General features: G+C 43.4%; 1 pseudogene; it reads right to left on the bottom strand.

Annotated features, from left to right (window-relative positions):
• Positions 1 to 7,100: 7,100 nt before the first annotated feature.
• On the bottom strand, positions 7,101 to 15,719 carry LOC123404351 (annotated as a pseudogene).
• Between the last annotated feature and the right edge of the window lie 6,952 nt (positions 15,720 to 22,671).

Below are 22,671 nucleotides of genomic sequence, written 5' to 3'. Positions count from 1 at the left end.
TTAAGGGTGTCGAATGGGCGTCTGAGGCAACACCTCATAAAGACATGCACTATAATCCATAGTCAGGCATGTGGGTCACACCGCATAAAGGACTTATAATGAAATAATGACAGGTACGGTGTGCCGTAGTTGGGCGTTTGGGACGACACCGCAAAAAGGGCTTATGACATATAATAATGATGAAATGCGTAATAACATGCGAGCCACCATCGGGCGTCTAAGCGACACCACATAAAGGGCTATTATGAAAGTACCGATAGTTGCCACAGTCGGGCGTCTAGGCGACACCACAAAAAGGGCTTTATGTGGTATTGATAACAGTTGCCATAGTCGGTCATGTAAGGGACACCACATAAAGGGCTCATATGAAAGTAATCGCAGTTGCCACAGTCGGGCATCCTAGCGACACCACAGAAAGGGATCATATAAAAATACTAACAATTGCCATAGTTGGGCGTCTACGTAACACCACAGAAAGGGGTTATATGAAAATAATAACATCGAGTATACGGGAGGTAGAACCGTACCAAGGATACTCAAAACTCATATACCAGCAATCATTTAGTCCACAGCAAAATTCATAATAATTAAGGTTGTCTTCTGAGTTCATGATCATCGTCATGTTTCAATGTATTCCTCTAAAGACCAACACTCAGACCCACACTTGACCTGTCAACCTATCGTCCTTGACCATGGAGGCGACTATTCGAATAGTTTTTTACTATGAGAGGGTGTACTCTTTACCCACACCAACGGGATTCAATTGTCACTAGGACTAATCCCGTGTACGGTATTTTAGAAGTAACCACTCAAAACTAGCACACACCCATTTTTACCCAGCGGGGTCCGGAATCACGAGGACTACACTTCAAGGGAAAAACTATAAGACGGGAGGCCAACATCCTCGAATAGCATGGGATCAAATTTATACTACGCGTTCCAAGGGGAGGGCCCTCCCCTGTTGGTCCTAGACCGGAAACACCCATGCCCCCTAACCGGATGACTCGCATTATTCCAGGGCCATGGAACCTTCATCCCGACCCCTCTACTTGGTGTGCACATGGCAATATGGTTACGACCTACTATACCATATTCCCGTTGGGAAGACCTATGGCAGCATGAGAATTAGGTGACGCACTAACAAGACTCGATCTACTGCAGACTCAGGAGGTTTAAGTTTTCCTGCAAGGGTTGGGACCACACAATTTTTTTTGACTGATACACCATAGGGTTACCACCAACACATCTCAGTATGCCCTCACTAACCACTCTCGTCCCAACGGGATGTCAGTCCATGGTTTCATACTTACCATGACAAACCTTTCTCTGAGGTTGTCCAGACCAGCAAGGCACACATAGCATGAGGTCTTACCCACACATCACCGGCATCATATGCTGAGAAGCAACCGCGCAAATATCGCATGCAATCCATGCAAGGTATGCTACTATGGACTATGGTTGTATTCGAGTAACATAACCATGCATCCTAACATCACAGCAAGCAATCACATAACTTAAGGCAAATCTGAGTTCAAGATGCTTGCCTTGGGTATGAAGAAATGTGGTGTGCAGCCCAAAATCTTGAAGGAGTTTTCTTCCCTCTCATTTCCTATTTTGAAAATAATTCAATTCAACACACAATTCCAAAACAGCATATAAAAGTTGTTTCAATTTTTTTAAATAAATCTTAAAATAAACAAGATGAAATTTGAGGGAGGTGGGAAAAGGAATCCATTCATTTGGAGTTGTATTTTCGAACTTATAGCCAGTCAAAGTTGGGTCAACTCATTTTCTTTTAAATTTGAAGAAGGAAACGGTTCGGTGGTGAATACGCTTCCCAGAAACTGAAAGCGTATTCACGCGAAGGCACTTACTCACGGAGAAGGCGCATCAGCAGGCCCGCGGCACTAGGAAACGGCTCGCTCACCGATAGGTTGGACCCACCTGTCGGGTTCATCTCCCTCCTCACGCACGCGCCTCGACAGGGACAGAGGCGAGTCCGACGATGGTTTTCCAGTGCTAGGAGCCATATTTCGCGGTGCTCGGCATACTGGCATGCTCAGGGGGAGAAACCGCACTTCATGGGGTCGGAGAGGGTCGCCGGTGACCTCGGCATTAAGCAGGGCTCCAGCAATGGCGGACGACGGCCTCTGGTGGAAAAGGGGCTTTGCATACCGTGGCTCCCGGGCAAAAATAGCAGTGGGGATGGGTCCTCGGGGTCATGGTGGGGCTAGAGTGAAGAGCATGGAGAGGGGGAGCCTTTGGCTATGTTGGAATGGGCCACAGGGCAGCGACAACCATAATGCCGGAGGTGATCAAGATGACCATCTCCGGTCAAATTACTACTATGCGGGGCTTATTACGGTCAAGAGGGGTGATCCCCCGTGCTGGGAGCTTGGGGAGGGGCCTTTTATAGTCCGAGGGGCTATTCCTAAGGCCCCGAAGATAAGCACGGCGGCGGCCACGACGGCTCATCGCCATTGTTGTCGAGGCGACGTGATGGGCTCTAGGAGTACGCCAGGGCCAGCGGACGAGCCGGTCCTGCTGCAGGGGGTCAACTGGCGAGTGGAGGCCTCAGGGCATGCCACATGGCATGGGCGGCGCTCGCCACAGCAAGCTTTGCCAGTGGCAGCAGTGGCGGCTTGGGTAGGACGAAGTAGGGCACGGGAAAATATGTTAGGGGTTGACGCGGCGTGGTGCGGTTCTACAAGAAGGCCAAGGGGGCGGGCACGTGGACGCGATGGCTCGGACGCGCTCGCTAGAAAACGAGCACTTTGGGCGCGCTCTAGACATGTCCACCATGCGCTTAACAAAATGCCTCGCATAGCTAAATGTCTTAGGAGGGTATGAAACTACAGAGGGGCAGGTTATGGGTTAAGGCAAAATTGCTGGACAAGGTGGTTGGGTCAGGCGAGCAACTCCATAGTGCAAAAGGAAGATCATGCCAAAATAGGCCATGCTCTCTAGGTGTTTGGCAGAATGCCAAGGGCATCTAGGAAGATTTTCTGGCCACCAAAATTTCTAGATCTAAGTCTCTTTGGACACTAAAAGAGGTGGTGTGGTTAGTTTGGCAAAAACAAAAAGTTGCTAATGATTTTTTTGTAGAAAAGCAGTTGTGGTCAGAAAATGCACGCTCTTATTTCATGCATTTCAAATAATCCAATGGGGCTCAACTCATGGACTTAAGGGTTTGGTAGGTTGAACTACAAGCAGTAAAAATCCCATGAGCATTGGGGCAATTTAAAATAGGGTTGTAGTTCAAAACATCAAACTCGGCCAGAATGCAAAAGAGGTTGTGCTGCTCAAAATTTTCAAAGGACAGCCATGGGTTTTTGCATAAAAGTGAGTCCTCCTGCAACCCTTGACATCTCCAAATTTTTGTGGAATTTTTAAATAATTTTATGAAAGGGTTGTAGTGCAACAGATTCCCTCGAAAGAATGAAAAAGCCATTTTAAATAAATTTCAATTGGCAAGTTTTATTGAAACAAATATCCTCATTAAATTAACAAAATGAAATGAAATAATCCCAAGAATTTAATCAAACATTCATTGATCTTCAAAAAATGTTACTAGGAAAGAAAAGTTTTTGGGAAGAGGCTTTGAAATGAGTAGTGAAACAAATTATTTTTCAAAAAAAATCTAAGCAATATTTTAATTTATAAAAATGTGGTTAAATTTTTGGGCTGTGAAAACACTACCCCCCTTAAAAATAAATCTCGTCCCCGAGATTTTCTTAGGGAAAGAAAACAATTTACTCGTGAAAACACGTAACATAATCACTCACATGCAAGCGCAATCTAGACAATCGTATAGCGCACAGTCACTCATATAGCATCATGAAAACACAACGCTGAACTAACATAAACTCCGATGGGTGGTCAATAAGGCACAACCGTTGGGGTTATCAGGAATATATTCCTGGCCATGGGAACACACTCTGCTCCTCCTTGGAGGTGGTAGGGGAACGTGTCTCCTCTCGCTTGGCAACAATGGTCTATAAAAAATACGGGGATTCCTCAATAGCAAGGGTGTGGAATTAATTCACCAGTTGCTGGGACAAACGTTCCTAGCAATAACATATAGGAGAAGGGTGGTCAAACGCGGGCTGCTCTACATTGGGCATGCGAGGAAACACGGTCTATACCGCGGGGTTTCATCTAGGAAATCCTAAATGAATCCCAATGGGCAATCATTGGAAGAGTGGCTGCAGGGCAGTGCACTTGCTGAAAAGTGCTAGGGATGGTCATGGGTGTGATCTCAAGTAGAATGACTGGTTTAGGGACACACATCAGCACGCTCGTGTGAGTTGATCATAGGGGCGGAGTCTCGGATATCAATACCCAAGTAACGCATTACTCGGGTAGTTGTTAGGTGGCTTGGTGGTCATGCTCAAAAAATTATTCTAAGGACATGCTGACTAGGCTATGATGGTTACGCAAAATTACCCTTAAAATAATGGCATGCAGGCATCCGGTAATTTTTATTTAAAATAGGCTTATTACAAATATGTGAATACAACATTAGACGGTGACACGACTACTAGGGCCTGACAACTACTCTGACAGACTCTCTCCGCCTTCATTGGCCTCTGAGTGGACATTCTTAGTAACCAATAACACTTCTCCGATTGCCATAGCTCCAGAGTTGACTGGGCCATGGAGCAGGGTTGCAGACTTGTGGTGGCGACGACGTCTCGCACGGCGCGCCCTAGGCACAACCTCATTGCAGAAAGCATCCAAATTCTGGTGAAGCTCTACCGGGGTCATGATCGGGCTGGCTAACAAAAAGGCTGGGCGGTTCTTAGGGATCCAATAGGTCTTCTAAATAATACCAGCTGGTTGCTGGAGGCACTGGCAACCTCACTACTTAACGAGGTCCGGTGAGCAACTGATGTGCGAAGGACCAGGTCAAAGGTGATCTGATCGATCAGTGCCTTCGGCGCTCTCAAATAGCACACAACATGTACCAATGTAGGGTCTACCTCAAGGTATTTGCTGGAAACTTAGATCGGACTACCATAGCCTTCATGACTAGGATAGTAGCATAATGGCCAGCTATTCATCCATCACGACAAATGTCACAGCTGGACTATAGCTTCTTGGTCTGCAAGCTGACAGGCTTGGGTTCACTCGCGGTTACTCTACCAGTGAAACGGTAAGGGCATTCCAGCGAGGAACTCCCTCTAAATATGTGCACCGTAGTCCAAACGTGACAGATTGCATCACTCGCGGGCTCCTCATGCACAATATTCACTGGGGGCTCTGCTATGACAAAAACTTGGCGGCTGAGGTAGATGAGGATGACTACAAAGTCTCCAGGCTCGGATGCAGTGGTCCCCTTGCAAAGAACGTGGCCACGCATCTTGTTGGTTTGGGGTTATAGGGGTGGGGGTCTCAAGGCTGCGGGTTTGCATGGTTGGGCAAGGCTTACCTTTATAAGCTAAGGAGTCTTCCATCGCATGCTAGGGGATGCGACAACTCCAGTGTCGGTCATAGACACACAACTTATGGGTTGGGCTGACAGGTTGGGCACCGACTCCAAAAAGGTGTCTGAGGGCCACTCTCGTTGGCTATTGGGTAGGTGAGGCTGGGTTGTGGATATATAAATATTCGGGCTAGGGATAGTGACCTCGCTAAGATAGGATTAGCCAATGGACAGCCTCGTTCTTATACCAAGGTTGTAGTGACCAGTTTTTTGGAAAATAGTTTACAGAAAACAGGCCCTTGTGTTCATCAGCCCCAGGACTACTACTAGCTGGTGAACACTCAACTGATACAAATATTCCAAGAAAATACACAATTTGGGTACAAAACCATGAAGGTCTAAGAGGGGAGGTTGGACAAAAATGTCTAGAGGCTGACGACGGAAGCGACTCGTGAAATCTCCAGTACTCATGGGCTCCATCTCCACAGGAACAACTGACCTGGATAATTCCTATCACACAAGGCTGCTATCCTCGACTCTCAGGTTCCAGGGTTGCTATCATCGTGTGCCTCTCCAAATATGCGATCTGGCCAAGACAATAACCAGGGACAAGCCAGTGAGTACTTTGAATGTACTCGCAAACATCAAGAAAACAGATAAGCAAAAGCAGGTGAGATGCATGCACACACATTTTAATACCACCTCATATGCCACAAGATTAAATTCATGGGTGCAGTTATGCGGTTAAATCATTTCTACTCATGATGTATAAGAAAGCAAGGTAAAAGGGGAAATAGTAAATTTTAAGGGTGTCGAACGGGCGTCTGAGGCGACACCTTGTAAAGACGTGCACTATAAGCCATACTCGGGCGTCTGGGCGACACTGCATAAAGGACTTATAATATAATGACAGGCATGTCGTAGTTGGACATCCTGGACGACGTCACAAAAAGGGTTTATGACATATAATAATGATAAAATGTGTAATAACAAGCGAGCCACCATAGGGCGTCTAGCCGACACCACAAAAGGGCTATTATGAAAGTATCGACAGTAGCCACAGTCGGGCATCAACGCGACACCACGAAAATGGCTTTATATGGTATTGATAACAGTTGCCACAGTCGAGCATCTAAGCGACACCACATAAAGGGCTCATATGAAAGTAATAGCAATTGCCACACTCGGGTGTCTAAGCGCCACCATAGAAAGGGCTCGTATGAAAATACCAACAATTGCCACACTCGGGCATCTACGCGACACCACGGAAATGGCTTCTATAAATATAATAACATCGAGTATCCGGGAGGTAGAACCGTCCCAAGGATACTCAAAACTCATATACGAGCAATCATTAGTCCACAACAAAAATCGTAATAATTAAGCTTGTCATCCGAGTTCATGATCGTCATCATGTTTCAATTTATTCCTCCAAAGACCGACACTTAGAACGACACTTGACCTGTCAACCTATCATCCTTGATAGTGGACGTGGCTAAACGAATAGTTTTTGACTCTCTAGAGGGTGTACTCTTTACCCACAACCAACGGGATTCAATAGTCACTAGGACTAATCCCGTGTACGGTATTTTACAAGTAACCACTCAAAACCAGCACACACCCATTTTTACCCAGAGGGGTCCGGAATCACCAGGACTACGCTTCCATGGAAAAATTATAACACGAGGAGGCCAACATCCTCGAATAGCATGTATTAAATTTATACCGTGCACTCCAAGAGGATGGCCCTCCCATCTTGGTCCGAGATCGGAAACCCCCATGCCCCCTGACCGGATGACAAGCATTATTCCATGGCCATGGAACCTTCATCCTGGCTCCTCTACTTGGTGTGCACATGGTAATAGGATTATGACCTACTAAGCCATATTCCCTTTTGGAAAGACTCGTGGCAGCACGAGATGTAGGTGACGCACTCACAATACTCGATCTACGGTCGACTCAAGAGGGTTAAGTTTTCCTCCAAGGTTTAGCACCACACAATTTTTCTAAATGATACACCATAGGGTTACCACCATCACACCTAGGTATGCCCTCACTGACCACACTCGTCCCAAAAGGATATAAGTCCATGGTCTCATACTTACCATGACAAACCTTTCTCTGAGGTTGTTGATACGTCTCCAACGTATCTATAATTTTTGATGGTTTCATACTATTATCTTGTCAAACTTTGGATGTTTTGTATGGCTTTTATATATTTTTGGGGACTAACTTATTAACTCAGTGCCAAGTGCCACTTCTTGTTTTTTCCATGTTTTTGACCCCTTTCAGAGGAGGATTTTGAACGGAGTCCAAACGGAATGAAACTGCCAAAAAGATTTTTTCTGGAACAGGAAAAGATCGGAGAGCCGGAGAATCAGGGCAGGGGGCCACCAGGGACCCCACAAGCCCTCACGGCGCGGCCAGGGGGGCCGCGGCCACCAGGCTTGTGGGCTCCCTCAGGCCCCTTTGCCCTAGATTTTGCGCCTACATATTCCCTAAAAATCCCAAAAAAATCAGGAGATCATCGGAAGTACTTTTCTGCCGCCGCAAGCTTCTGTCTCCGCAAGATCCCATCTGGGGCATGTTCTGGTGCCCTGCCAGATGGGGGATTCATACACGGAGGGCTTCTTCATCAACACCATGACCTCTCCGATGATGCGTGAGTAGTTCACCATAGACCTACGGGTCCATAGCTAGTAACTAGATGGCTTCTTCTCTCTCTTGGATCTTCAATACAAAGTTCTCCATGATCTTTAGGGAGATCTATCTGATGTAATCTTCTTTTGCGGTGTGTTTGTCGAGATCCGATGAATTGTGGATTTATGATCAGATTATCTATGAATCTTATTTGAGTTTCTTCTGATCTCTCTTATGCGTGATTTCATATCCTTGTAATTCTCTTCGAGTTGTGGGTTTTGTTTGGCCAACTAGATCTATGATTCTTGCAATGGGAGAAGTGCTTGGTTTTGGGTTCATACCGTGTGGTGACCTCACCCAGTGACAGAAGGGGTAGCAAGGCACGCATCGTATTGTTGCCATCAAGGGTAAAAAGATGGGGTTTTCATCATTGGTTTGAGATTATCCCTCTATATCATGTCATCTTGCTTAAGGCGTTACTCTGTTCGTCATGAACTCAATACACTAGATGCATGCTGTATAGCGGTTGATATGTGGAGTAATAGTAGTAGGTGCAGAAAGTGTCGGTCTACTTGTCTCGGACGTGATGCCTATATGTATGATCATTTCCTTAGATATCATCATGACTTTGCACGGTTCTATCAATTGCTCGACGGTAATTTGTTCATCCACCGCGATATTTGCTATTTTGAGAGAAGCCTCTAGTGAACACTATGGCCCCCGGATCTACTCCACACCATATTTTCAGCCTTACACTTTTTACTTCGTTGCACTTTCCGCCTTCAGATCTCACTTTGCAAACAATCTTGAAGGGATTGACAACCCCTTTAAAAGCGTTGGGTGCAAGCTCTTTTGTGTTTGCGCAGGTACTCTGGACTTGACGAGATTCTCCTACTGGATTGATACCTTGGTTCTCAAACTGAGGGAAATACTTACTGCTCCTGCGCTGCATCACCCTTTCCTCTTCAAGGGAAAAACCAACACAAGCAAGTCTCCGTCAACGTGTCAATTTCTGGCGCTGTCGTTTGAGAAGTAGGAGAAGGATTTCTGGCGCCGTTGCTGGGGAGGATCAAGTCAAAAACTCATCCAAGTAGGTGTAGCAAACTCATCTCTTGCATTTACTTTGTTTGCCAGTTACCTCTCGTTTTCCTCTCCCCCACTTCACCAATTTTCCTTTTTCGTTTGCCTTTTCGTTCGCCCTTTTTCTCGCTTGCTCTTTGTTCGCTTGTGTACTTTCTTGCTTGCCAAAGTCACCATGAATGAAAACACCAAACTTTGTGACTTCTCGAATACTAATAATAATGATTTTATTAGTACTCCGATTGCTCCCGCCTCTAGTGCGGAGTCATACGAAATCAATGCCGCTTTACTGAATCTTGTTATGAAAGAGCAATTCTCTGGCCTTCCTAGTGAAGATGTCGCATCCCATCTCAATACCTTCATTGAGCTTTGTGATATGCAAAATAAGAAAGATGTGGATAATGATGTGATTAAATTGAAGCTTTTTCCTTTCTCGTTGCGAGATCGCGCAAAAACTTGGTTTTCTTCTTTGCCCAAAAATAGTATCGATTCTTGGGATAAGTGCAAAGATGCTTATATTTCCAAGTATTTTCCTCCGGCTAAGATTATCTCTCTCCGTAATGATATCATGAATTTCAAGAAACTTGATCATGAACATATTGCACAATCTTTGGAGAGAATGAAATTGATGATTAGAAATTGTCCCGCTCATGGCTTAAGTCTTTGGATGATTATACAAATCTTTTATGCTCGCTTGAATTTCGCTTCTAGAAATATCTTGGACTCCGCCTCAGGTGGAACGTTCATGGAAATCATGTTAGGGGAGTCCACAAAGCTCCTAGACAATATCATGACAAACTACTCTCAGTGGCACACTGAAAGGTCACCTACTAGTAAGAAGGTACACGCTATAGAAGAAATTAACTAGTTGAGTGCTAAGATGGATGGGTTAATGAATTTGGTTGCTAGTAGAAGTGCTCCTTTATATCCTAATGATATGCCCTTGTCTTCTTTGATTGAGAGTAGCAACGCTAGCTTGGACGTTAATTTTGTTGGTAGGAATAACTTTGGCAATAACAATGCTTTTAGAGAAAACTATGTTACTAGGCCTTTTCCTAGTAACTCCTCTAATAACTTTGGAAATTCCTACAACAATACTCATGGAAATTACAATAGATTACCCTCTGATCTAGAGAGTAATATCAAAGATTTCATCAACTCTCAAAAGATTTTCAATGCGTCCATAGAGGAAAATTTACTCAAAATTGGCGATTTGGCTAAGAGCGTTGATAGAATGTCTAGTGATGTTGATGCTTTGAAAGTTAGATGTGCTCCTCCCAAGATCAATATGGATGAAACTTTGAAAGCTATGCGTGTTTCCATGATTGAGAGCAAAGAAAGAACCGCCCAAATTCGTGCTAGATATGAATGGCTTAAAAAGGCGTGTTCTCGTGATAAGAATCATGAAGATCTTAAAGTGCTTGGTGTGACTCCCATTGAATCATTGTTTTCTTGTGTCAAACCTAATAATTACGGGGCTGGATATGAATCCACTTTGGTTGAAAAGTGCCCCAATGATTCGGAGTCCACCTATCTTGATGCTAAAAGCATTGAAAGTGGAGTAGAAGATATTAAAACTTTGAGTACTAATGAAATTACTACTATGGATTTCAAGGAATTCAATTATGATAGATTCTCCTTGATTGAATGCATTTCCTTGATGCAATCCATGTTAAACTCTCCACACGCTTATAGCTAAAACAAGGCCTTTACCGATCATATCGTCGAAGCTATGATAAAATCTCTTGAATAGAAACTTGAATTGGAAGTCTCTATCCCTAGAAAGCTTCAAGATGAGTGGGAACCTACCATCAAAATCAAAATAAAAAACTATGAGTGCAATGCTTTGTGTGATTTGGGTGCTAGTGTTTCCGCGATTCCAAAGTCATTATGTGATGTTCTAGGTTTTAATGAGATTGAAGAGTGTTCTCTTAATTTGCATCTTGCTGATTCTACTGTCAAGAACCCATGGAAGGATCAATGATGTTCTTATTATTGCAAATAGGAACTATGTACCCGTGGATTTCATTGTGCTTCACATTGATTGTAATCCTACATGCCCTATTATTCTTGGTAGACCTTTCCTAAGGACTATCGGTGCTATTATCGATATGAAGGAAGGGAATATTAGATTTCAATTTCCTTTAAGGAAGGGCATGGAACACTTTCCTAGAAAGAAAATAAGATTGCCTTATGAATCAATGATAAGGGCCACTTATGGTTTGAGCACCAAAGACGATGATACATGATTCTATCGCTTTTATGCCTAGCTAAGGGCGTTAAACAATAGCGCTTGTTGGGAGGCAACCCAATGAATTTATCTTTTTCTTTCTGTTTTTTTGCGTCCACACTTTCATAATTCTGTTGTGATTGTGTTTTTTTTGTGTTTGAGCCAAGCAAAACCTTTATGACTAGTCTTGGTGATGGTTGTTTGATCGTGCTGGAAAAAGACAGAAACTTTTCGCTCACGAGATGATTTTTCATTTTTATTAAGAAAGAGATTTTGAGTTGATTCTTTTTGCTGCTGGTTGATATGCCTTTTTCCCAGGAAGTTGTAATTTTTAAGATTTTTTTAGGTACCATAATTATACGAAGTATACATAATTCTACAGATTGGTTTGTTTTTGACAGATTATGTTTTGTTGAGTTGGTTGCTTGTTTTGATGAAACTATGGTTAGTATCGGGGGGTAATAGCCATGGAAAAGTGAGAATACAGTAGCCCAACACCAATATAGATAGAATTCAAGTTTGCTACAGTACCAAAAGAGGTGGTAGTTTGTTTTCTTTTGCTAATGTTATCACGAGTTTCTGTTTAAGTTTTGTGTTGTGAAGTTTTCAAGTTTTGGGTGATGTTCTCATGGACAAAGAGATAAGGAGTGGAAAAAGCTCAAGCTTGGGGATGCCCAAGGCATCCCAAGACAAATTCAAGGACACCAAAAAGCCTAAGCTTGGGGATGCCCCGGGAAGGCATCCCCTCTTTCGTCTTCAATCCATCGGTAACATTACTTGGAGCTATATTTGTATTCACAACATGATATGTGTTTTGCTTGGAGCGTCTTGTATCGTAGGAGTCTTTTCTTTTTGTTGTGTCACAATCATCCTTGCTGCACACCTTTTTGAGAGATAGAGACATGCACTCATCGTGATTTTGCTAGAATGCTCATAGTGCTTCATTTATATCTTTTGAGCTAGATACTTTTGCTCTATGTGCTTCACTTATATCTTTTAGAGCACGGCGGTGCGTGACTTGGTAGTTGGCTTATGCTATTAAAGTAGTCCCAAATGTGATAGGTACCCAAAGAGGATACAAAAACCTCCATCTTCATGTGCATGGAGTAGAAAGAGAAGTCTTGATTCCTCTCAATTAGTTTTGAGGCGTGGATTCGGTACTATTAAGAGTTATGTTAGTAGGGTGTTGTGAATCTAGAAATACTTGTGTTGAAGTTAGTGATTCCCGTAGCATGCACGTATGGTGAACCGCTATGTTAGGAAGTCGGAGCATAATTGATCTATTTATTGTCATCCTTTGTGTTGAGGTCGGGATCGCGCGATGGTTAACACCTACCAACCCTTCCCCTCGGAGTATGTGTTTAGCACTTTGTTTCGATTACTAATAAAAACTTTCGCAACAAGTATGTGAGTTCTTCATGACTAATGTGAGTCCATGGTATAGATGCACTTTCACCTTCCACCATTGCTAGCCTCTCTGGTGCCGCTCAATTCTCGTCGGTGCACAAACCCATCATATGCCTTCCTCAAAACAGCCACCATACCTACCTACTATGGCATTTTCATAGCCATTCCGAGATATATTGCGATGCAACTCCCACCGTTCCGTCGCATGACTTGTCCCGTCACTCTCATATTGCCATTGCATGATCGTAAGATAGCTAGCGAGATGTTTCAACATCATACGCCATGCTAGATCGTCGCACATCCCGGTACACTGTCGGAGGCATTTCCTATAGAGTCATCATTGTTCTAAGCTTTGAGTTGTGAGTAAATAAAAGTGTGATGATCATCATTATTAGAGCATTGTCCCATGTGAGGAAATAAAAAAAAGGCCAAAGAGCCCAAATAATAAAAATAAAAAAGAGAAAAAGAGGCCCAAGTGCCCAAATGGAAAATAAATAAATAAATAAAGAGAGAAAAAGAGAGAATGGACAATGCTACTATCTTTTTCCACACTTGTACTTCGTAATAGCACCATGTTCTTCATGATTGAGAGCTTCTTGGTTTTTCACTACCATATGCTAGTGGGAATCTTCATTATATAACTTGGTTTGTATATTCCAATGACGGGCTTCCTCAAAATTGCCCTAGGTTTTCATGAGCAAGCAAGTTGGATGCACACCCACTAGTTCTCCTTTTGAGCTTTCACATACTTATAGCTCTAGTGCATCCTTTGTATGGCAATCCCAACTCATTCACATTGTTATCTATTAATGGGCATCTCCATAGCCTTTTGATACGCCGAGTCAATGTGACCATCTCCTCCTTTTTGTCTCACAACCACCACCACACTCTATTCCACCTATAGTGCTATATCCATGGCTCGCGCTCATGTATTGCGTGATAGTTATAAAAAGTTTGAGAAAGTAAGAGTGCGAAAACAATTACTTGGCCAATACCGGGGTTGTGCATGATTTACATTAGTTGTGTGAGGATGATGGAGCATAGCCATACTATATGATTTTGTAGGGATAACTTTCCTTGGCCTTGTTATTTTGAAAGTTCATGATTACCTTGCTAGTTTGCTTGAAGTATTATCGTTTTCTTGTCAATAGCAAACTATTGTTTCGAATCTTACGGATCTGAACATTCATGTCGCATGAAACAAGTTGCAAAGGACAACTATGCTAGGTAGCATTCCAATCAAAAATTCATTCTTTATCACTTCCCTACTCGAGGACGAGCAGGAATTAAGCTTGGGGATGCTTGATACGTCTCCAACGTATCTATAATTTTTGATGGTTTCATGTTGTTATCTTGTCAAACTTTGGATGTTTTGTATGCCTTTTATATATTTTTTGGGACTAACTTATTAACTCAGTGCCAAGTGCCAGTTCCTGTTTTTTCCATGTTTTTGACCCCTTTCGGAGGAGGATTTTGAACGGAGTCCAAATGGAATGAAACTGTCAAAAAGATTTTTTCCGGAACAGAAAAAGATCGGAGAGCCGGAGAATCAGGACAGGGGGGCCACCAGGGACCCCCACAAGCCCTCACGGCGCGGCTAGGGGGGCCGCGGCCACCAGGCTTGTGGGCTCCCTGAGGCCCCTTTGCCCTAGGTTTTGCGCCTATGTATTCCCTAAAAATCCCAAAAAAATCAGGAGATCATCGAAAGTACTTTTCCGCCGCCGCAAGCTTCTGTCTCCCCAAGATCCCATCTGGGGCACGTTCTGGTGCCCTGCTGGAGGGGGGATTTGGACACGGAGGGATTCTTCATCAACACCATGACCTCTCCGATGATGCGTGAGTAGTTCACCATAGACCTACAGGTCCATAGCTAGTAACTAGATGGCTTCTTCTCTCTCTTGGATCTTCAATACAAAGTTCTCCATGATCTTCATGGAGATCTATCCGATGTAATCTTCTTTTGAAGTGTGATTGTCGAGATCCGATGAATTGTGGATTTATGATCAGATTATCTATGAATCTTATTTGAGTTTCTTTTGATCTCTCTTTTGCATGATTCCATATCCTTGTAATTCTCTTCGAGTTGTGGGTTTTGTTTGGCCAACTAGATCAATGATTCTTGCAACGGGAGAAGTGCTTAGTTTTGGATTCATACCATGCGGTGACCTCACCCAGTGACAGAAGGGGTAGTGAGGCACGCATCGTGTTGTTGCCATCAAGGGTAAAAAGATGGGGTTTTCATCATTGGTTTGAGATTATCCCTCTACATCATGTCATCTTGCTTAAGGCGTTACTCTGTTCGTCATGAACTCAATACAGTAGATGCATGCTGGATAGCGGTCGATGTGTGGAGTAATAGTAGTAGATGCAGAAAGTATCGGTCTACTTGTCTCAGACATGATGCCTATATGTATGATCATTGCCTTAGATATCGTCATGACTTTGCGCGGTTCTATCAATTGCTCGACAGTAATTTGTTCACCCACCATGATATTTGCTATTTTGAGAGAAGCCTCTAGTGAACACTATGGCCCCCGGGTCTACTTCACACCATATTTTCAGCCTTACACTTTTTACTTCGTTGCACTTTCCGCCTTCAAATCTCACTTTGCAAACAATCTTGAAGGGATGGACAACCCCTTTAAAAGCGTTGGGTGCAAGCTCTTTTGTGTTTGCGCAGGTACTCTGGACTTGACGATATTCTCCTACTGGATTGATACCTTGGTTCTCAAACTGAGGGAAATACTTACTGCTCCTGTGCTGCATCACCCTTTCCTCTTCAAGGGAAATATGAACGCAAGCAAGTCTCCGTCAACGTGTCAATTTCTGGCGCTGTTGTTTGAGAAGTAGCTGTTGTCCAGACCAGCAAGTCACACGTGGCATGAGGTAGTACCCACACATCACTGGCATCATATGCTTAGAAGCCACCACACACATATCACATGCAATCCATGAAAGGTATGCTACTATGGAGTGGGGTTGTATTCGAGTAACATAACTATGCATGCTAACATCGCAGCAAGCAATCACACAACTTAAGGCAAATCTGAGTTCAAGATGCTTGCCTTGGGTATGAAGAAGGGTGGTGTGCACCCCAAAATCTTCAAGGAGTTTTCTTCCCTCCGATTTCCTATTTTGAAAAAATTCAATTCAACACACAGTTCCAAAAGAACGTATAAAAGTTGTTTGAATTTTTTTGAAATAAATCTTAAAATAAACTAGGTGAAATTTGAGGGAGTGGGAAAAGGAATCAACTCATTTGGAATTGTATTTTAAAAGTTATAGCCAGTAAAAGTTAGGTCAACTCTGTTTTTTAATCTGAAAAACGAAACGGTTCAGGGGTGAATACGCTTCCCAGAAACTAAAAGTGTATTCACGTGAAGGCGCTTACTCGCGGAGAAGGTGCATCAGCAGGACAACGCCACTAGGCAAGGGCTGGCCCATCGATAGGTGGGACCCACATGTCGGGTTCATCTCCCTCCACACGAGCACGCATGGACAAGGGCACAAGCGAGTTCGGTGATGGTTTGCCGGTTCTAGGAGGCATATTTTGCGGTGCTCGGCATACCGGCGTTCTTAGGGCGAGGAATCACGCTTCATGGGGTCGGAGAGGGTCGCCGGTGAGCTCAGCATTGAGCAGGGCTCCAGCAATGGCGGACGAAGACCTCGGGTGGAAAAGGGGGCTTTGCATGCCGTGGCTCCGAGGCGAAAATGGCAGTGGGTATGGGTACTCGGGGTCATGGTGGGGCTAGAGGTGGAGAGCATGGAGAAGGGGATGCTCTAGCTATGTCATAATCGACCGGAGGGCAGCGGCGGCCACACTACCGGAGGTGAGTAAGATGACCATCTCCAACCAAATTGCTGCTATGCGGGGCTTACCACAGTCGAGAGGGGTGAACCCCCGTGCTGAGAGGTCGGGGGGGGGGGGGGGGGGGGGGCCTTTTATTGGCCGAGAGCGTCGGTTCCCGTGGCCGTCGCCACTGTTGTCGGGGGCAACGTGACGGAGCTCTTGGAGTACGCCAGGGTCAGCGGACGAGCCAACCCTCCTGCAGGGGGGTCAACTGCCGAGCGGAGGCCTCGGGGCGTGCCCCATGGCATGTGCGACGCCGGCCATAGCAGGCTTTGCCGGCGGCGGCATTGGCGGCTTGCGTAGGACGGAGTAGGGTGCGGGAAAATTTATCGGTGGTTGACGTGGCGCGGCGCGGCTCTGCGAGCAGGCCAAGGGGTGCGGGCAGGTGGACGCAGCGGCTCAGACACGCTGGTTGCAAAACGGGATCTCTAGGCGCGCTCTGGACATGTCCACCATGCGCTCGACAAAATGCCTCGCATAGCTAAATATCTCACGTGGGTATGAAACTACACTGGGGCAGCTTATGGATTCAGGCAAAACTGCTGGACAAGGTGGTTAGGTCAGCAAAGTAACTCCATAGTGCAAAAGGAATATCATGCCAAAACTGGCCATGCTCTCTAGGTGTTTGGCAGAATGCCAAGAGCATCTAGGAAGCTTTTTTGGCCACCAAAATTTCCAGATCAAAGTCTCTTTGCACATTAAAAGAGGTGGTGCGGTTAGTTTGGCAAAAACAAAAAGTTGCTAATGCAATTTTTGCGATCTGGTCAGAAAATGCAGTCTATTTTTCATGTATTTAAAATAATCCAATGGCGCTCAGCTCATGGACTTAAGGGTTTGGTAGGATGAACTACAAGCAGTAAAAATCCCATGGGTATTTGGGCAATTTAAAATAGGGTTGTAGTTCAAAACATCAAAGTAGGCCAGAATGCAAAAGAGGTTGTGCTGCTCAAAACTTTCAAAGGACACCCATCGGTTTTTGCATACAAGTGAGTCTCATGCATCTCTTGACATCTCCAAATTTTTATGGAATTTTTAAATAATTTTTATGAAAGGGTTGTAGTGCAAAAAAGTTTCTCGAAAGAATGAAAAAGCCATTTTGAAGGAATTTAAATTAGCAAGTTTTATTAAAACAAATATCCTCATTAAATTAATAAAATGAAATGAAATGATCCCAAGAATTTACTCAAACACCCATTGATCTTCAAAAAATGTTAGTTGGAAAGAAAAAAATTTGGGAAGAGGCTTTGAAATGAGTAATGGAAGAAAGTACTTTTCAATAAAATTATTCTAAGCAATATTTTAATTTATGAAAATAAGGTTAAATTTCTGGGTTGTGACAGCTGGTGTCCCCTCTCCTTTATATATTTGGCGCACAAATTCTCAAATATTCCACAAAAATTCTTCATAAAGTTTAAAGTCATTTGGATCAAGTTGATTTTTCTGCCTTTTTCTCGATTTCTCGGTCCAGAATTCCAGCTTTGAGATAATTCCCTCTTAGTGATGTACCTTGAATATTCAAAGAGAAAGAACATAAGAATTGTATGATAATAGGTAATAATGGACAAGAATAACACAAATATCAATAATAGTTCATAATGCGAAATGGACATGTCAACACCCCCAAGCGTAGACCTCGCTTGTCCTCAAGCGAAAGCCAAGCTCGAAAATAATGACCACATGATTTTAGAGGGAGGAGTCGATAAAAATAAAATATGGACATGAGAGAATCATAAATATGAGCATAACAGCAAGTATTTTATCATATATCTTCTTATAAACAAGAAACAATTCATTTAAAACTATTGGGGTATGAAGCATAAACCTTATTGACAATCAACAAACTATGTTCTCAGTCATTGGGACAATCATACTTCATCATCTTTCAGAAGAGAGTCTATGTAAGAGCTTTCTTATTAGTAAATTCACATACTCAACTATCATTTAATCTTCTATAATTGCTCACACTCAAGTCATATTTTTGGAGCTCATGTTTCTGTCGGATACATAGGAAGATAGAGGCTTAAATGATTTGCCAACTAACTCGTTTACGTCAAGGGCAATATCAACAATAATAAATCATGACAATCTACATCCACTTGGATATATAAGTCTGAATCTTTCATCAACACATGATGCTTGCCACTATAGAGTTAATAGGTAGGAAGAGGAGTAAAAAATTTTGACACACACACGGATTTACTCGTGAAGATAAAAGATATGCCCTTTGCATAGGGAAGCAGAGGTTATCATGTGCTTTTAAGTTTTTGGATGTGCAAACTCTTGATGTAAAGGAACGTCACTTTATATTGCCCCTTATGATAGCAAACTTTATTATGCACTCTATCGCTTTTATTTCTTTGCCATCACAAGATTGTGCAAAGATTATTTTTCTTTGTAGTAAAAGATCATACATATTTAGAATCAATTTTTATTGCTTGATGCCTCGATAAAAAGTTACTTGAAGGATCTTACTCAATTCATAGGTAGGTATGGTGGACTCTGATGGCAAGAATCTGAGTTTCGGGGTTATGGATGCACAAGTATTATCTCTACTTAGTGCGGAATTTTTGGCCTAGCAAAGGATCTCAAGCAAGCATCACATGTTGAAGGATCCAAGACCATATAACTTCTATGTGAATATAAACTACCATGATCATTACATTGCCTTCCATGTCCGACATCAACACTTGATCATTATATAATATTTCATGAAGGCTCACAATAATAAAAGATGTCCACAATAGTGTATTCATATGTGAATCGTCCATACCAACACTTTCCAAGGAATTTATTATTTGACAACATAAAATAAATTTTCTTTGCATTTTACGACTGGGCATCCCTATTACCTCCATACTTTTGTATAATTTCAAGTGAATAAACACTCATCTTGATAATAACCTAGTTAACATAGACAATATCGGCCACCCCTTGCCGCTCCATGAGCGTTACAGACACACAAAACAGAAGTTTATTTTGAACATTAGAGTTGGCACATACAAATTTACTTTGAACGACACTGAAATAGCGCATAAAGGTAGGTATGGTGGACTCATTTGGCACAACTTTGGGTTTAGGATTTGGATGCACAAGCAACATTCCCGCTTAGTACAAGTGAAGGCTTGCAAATAGATTGAGAAGCGCCCAACCAAGGAATGAAAACCATCATAAGTGAACATTAAACATAACTAACAGTGAATAATGCAACACAAGTAGGATCTAATTATAGCATAATTATTGACTTCATGTCCATGCATAGGGAATCACAAACCTTAACACCAATATTCTTACTAAAGCATAATTACTCACCAATATAACTCATATATCACTAACTTCACATCGCAAAACTATTGCAAATAATCAAGTTTAACATCCAATGATCTTCATGAAAGTTATTATTATCTCTCCCCTGGATACCTATCACTTTCGGACCAATTTCATTTAAAGCAAATTGCCATTATTAATAACAAGCTCTCAAACAAATATAAGTGAAGAAGGAGAGCACAAGTTCCTTTAAAATTTTCAACTCTCAAAATAGTATAAGTAAAGTAAGAGAGAATTTCTTCAAAGTTTCTATAAACTTCCAAAATAATTTAAGTGAAGCATGAGAGCATATTTCTTCAAAATAGTGAAATAAGTGAAGTCTAGAGCAATTCAATCAAACTAGTCTCAAAAGATATAAGTGAAGAACAATGAGTAATCAAACAATTAAGTAGCTATGTGAGGAATCTCTCTCAAAAAAGTTTTTCAGATCTGATAATTTATTTCAGACAGCAAATAAAACAAAAGACACCCCAAGAATAGCACATATCATGTGGACAAATAAAAATTGGCTCAATATAGGCTAACCGATAGTTGTTGATGAAGAAAGGTGGGATGTGTCTGTTGGGGAACGTCGCATGGGAAACAAAAAAAATTCCTACGCGCACGAAGACCTATGATGGTGATGTCCATCTATGAGAGGGGATATTCAATCTATGTACCCTTGTAGATCGCACAGCAGAAGCGTTAAGAAACGCGGTTGAGGTAGTGGAACGTCCTCACGTCCCTCTATCCGCCCCGCGAACCGTCCCGCGATCCGTCCCACGATCTAGTGCCGAACGGACGGCACCTCCGCGTTCAGCACACGTACAGCTCGATGATGATCTCGGCCTTCTTGATCCAGCAAGAGAGACGGAGAGGTAGATGAGTTCTCCGGCAGCGTGACGGCGCTCCGGAGGTTGGTGGTGATCTAATCTCAGCAGGGCTCCGCCCGAGCTCCGCAGAAACGCGATCTAGAGGTAAAACCGTCGAGGTATGTGGTCGGGCTGCCGTGGCAAAGTTGTCTCAAATCAGCCCTAAAACCTTCGTATATATAGGTGGGAGAGGGGGCCTTGCCTTGGGGCTCAAGGAGCCCCAAGGGGTTCGGCCGAGCCAAGGGGGGGAGTCCTCCCCTTCCAAACCGAATCCAACTAGGTTTGGAAGGTGGAGTCCTTCCCCTTTTTTCCACCTCCCCTTTTTTTTCTTTTATCTCTTTTGATTTTCTTCCTATGGCGCATAGGGCCTTCTTGGGCTGTCCCACCAGCCCACCAAGGGCTGGTGTGCCACCCCCAAGGCCTATGGGCTTCCCCGGGGTGGGTTGCCCCCCCGGTGAACACCCGGAACCCATTCGTCATTCCCGGTACATTCCGGGTAACTCCGAAAACCTTCCGGTAATCAAATGAGGTCATCCTATATATCAATCTTCGTTTCCGGACCATTCCAGAAACCCTCGTGACGTCCGTGATATCATCCGGGACTCCGAACAACATTCGGTAACCAACCATATAACTCAAATACGCATAAAACAACGTCTAACCTTAAGTGTGCAGACCCTGCGGGTTCGAGAACTATGCAGACATGACCCGAGTGAATCCTCGGTCAATATCCAATAGCAGGACCTGGATGCCCATATTGGATCCCACATATTCTACGAAGATCTTATCGTTTGAACCTCAGTGCCAAGGATTCATATAATCCCGTATGTCATTCCCTTTGTCCTTCGGTATGTTACTTGCCCGAGATTCGATCGTCAGTATCCGCATACCTATTTCAAGCTCGTTTACCGGCAAGTCTCTTTACTCGTTCCGTAATACAAGATCCCGCAACTTACACTAAGTCACTTTGCTTGCAAGGCTTGTGTGTGATGTTGTATTACCGAGTGGGCCCCGAGATACCTCTCCGTCACACGGAGTGACAAATCCCAGTCTCGATCCATACTAACTCAACGAACACCTTCGGATATACCTGTAGAGCATCTTTATAGTCACCCAGTTACGTTGCGACGTTTGATACACACAAAGCATTCCTCCGGTGTCAGTGAGTTATAAGATCTCATGGTCATAGGAACAAATACTTGACACGCAGAAAACAGTAGCAACAAAATGGCACGATCAACATGCTACGTCTATTAGTTTGGGTCTAGTCCATCACGTGATTCTCCTAATGACGTGATCCAGTTATCAAGCAACAACACCTTGTTCATAATCAGAAGACCCTGACTATCTTTGATGAACTGGCTAGCCAACTAGAGGCTTGCTAGGGACAGTGTTTTGTCTATGCATCCACACATGTAAAAAAGTCTTCATTCAATACAATTATAGCATGGATAATAAACGATTATCTTGATACAGGAATTATAATAATAACTATATTTATTATTGCCTCTAGGGCATAATTCCAACAGTCTCCCACTTGGACTAGAGTCAATAATCTAGCCCTCACATCATCATGCGAATTACGTTGTAATAAATCTAACACCCATACAGTTCTGGTGTTGATCATGCTTTGCCCGTGGAAGAGGTTTAGTCAGCGGGTCTGCTACATTCAGATCCGTGTGCACTTTGCATATATTTACGTCCTCCCCTTCGACGTAGTCGCGGATGAGGTTGAAGTGTCGTTTGATGTGTCTGGTCTTCTTGTGAAACCGTGGTTCCTTTGCTAAGGCAATGGCACCCGTGTTGTCACAGAACAAGGTTATTGGATTCAGTGCGCTCGGCACCACTCCAAGATCCGTCATGA

This window comes from Hordeum vulgare, chromosome 6H (assembly GCF_904849725.1).
Source record: "Hordeum vulgare subsp. vulgare chromosome 6H, MorexV3_pseudomolecules_assembly, whole genome shotgun sequence".
Lineage (NCBI taxonomy): Eukaryota > Viridiplantae > Streptophyta > Magnoliopsida > Poales > Poaceae > Hordeum > Hordeum vulgare.
The sequence above is the reverse complement of the archived record's forward strand: the minus strand, read 5'-3'. Positions and strand labels throughout refer to the sequence as shown.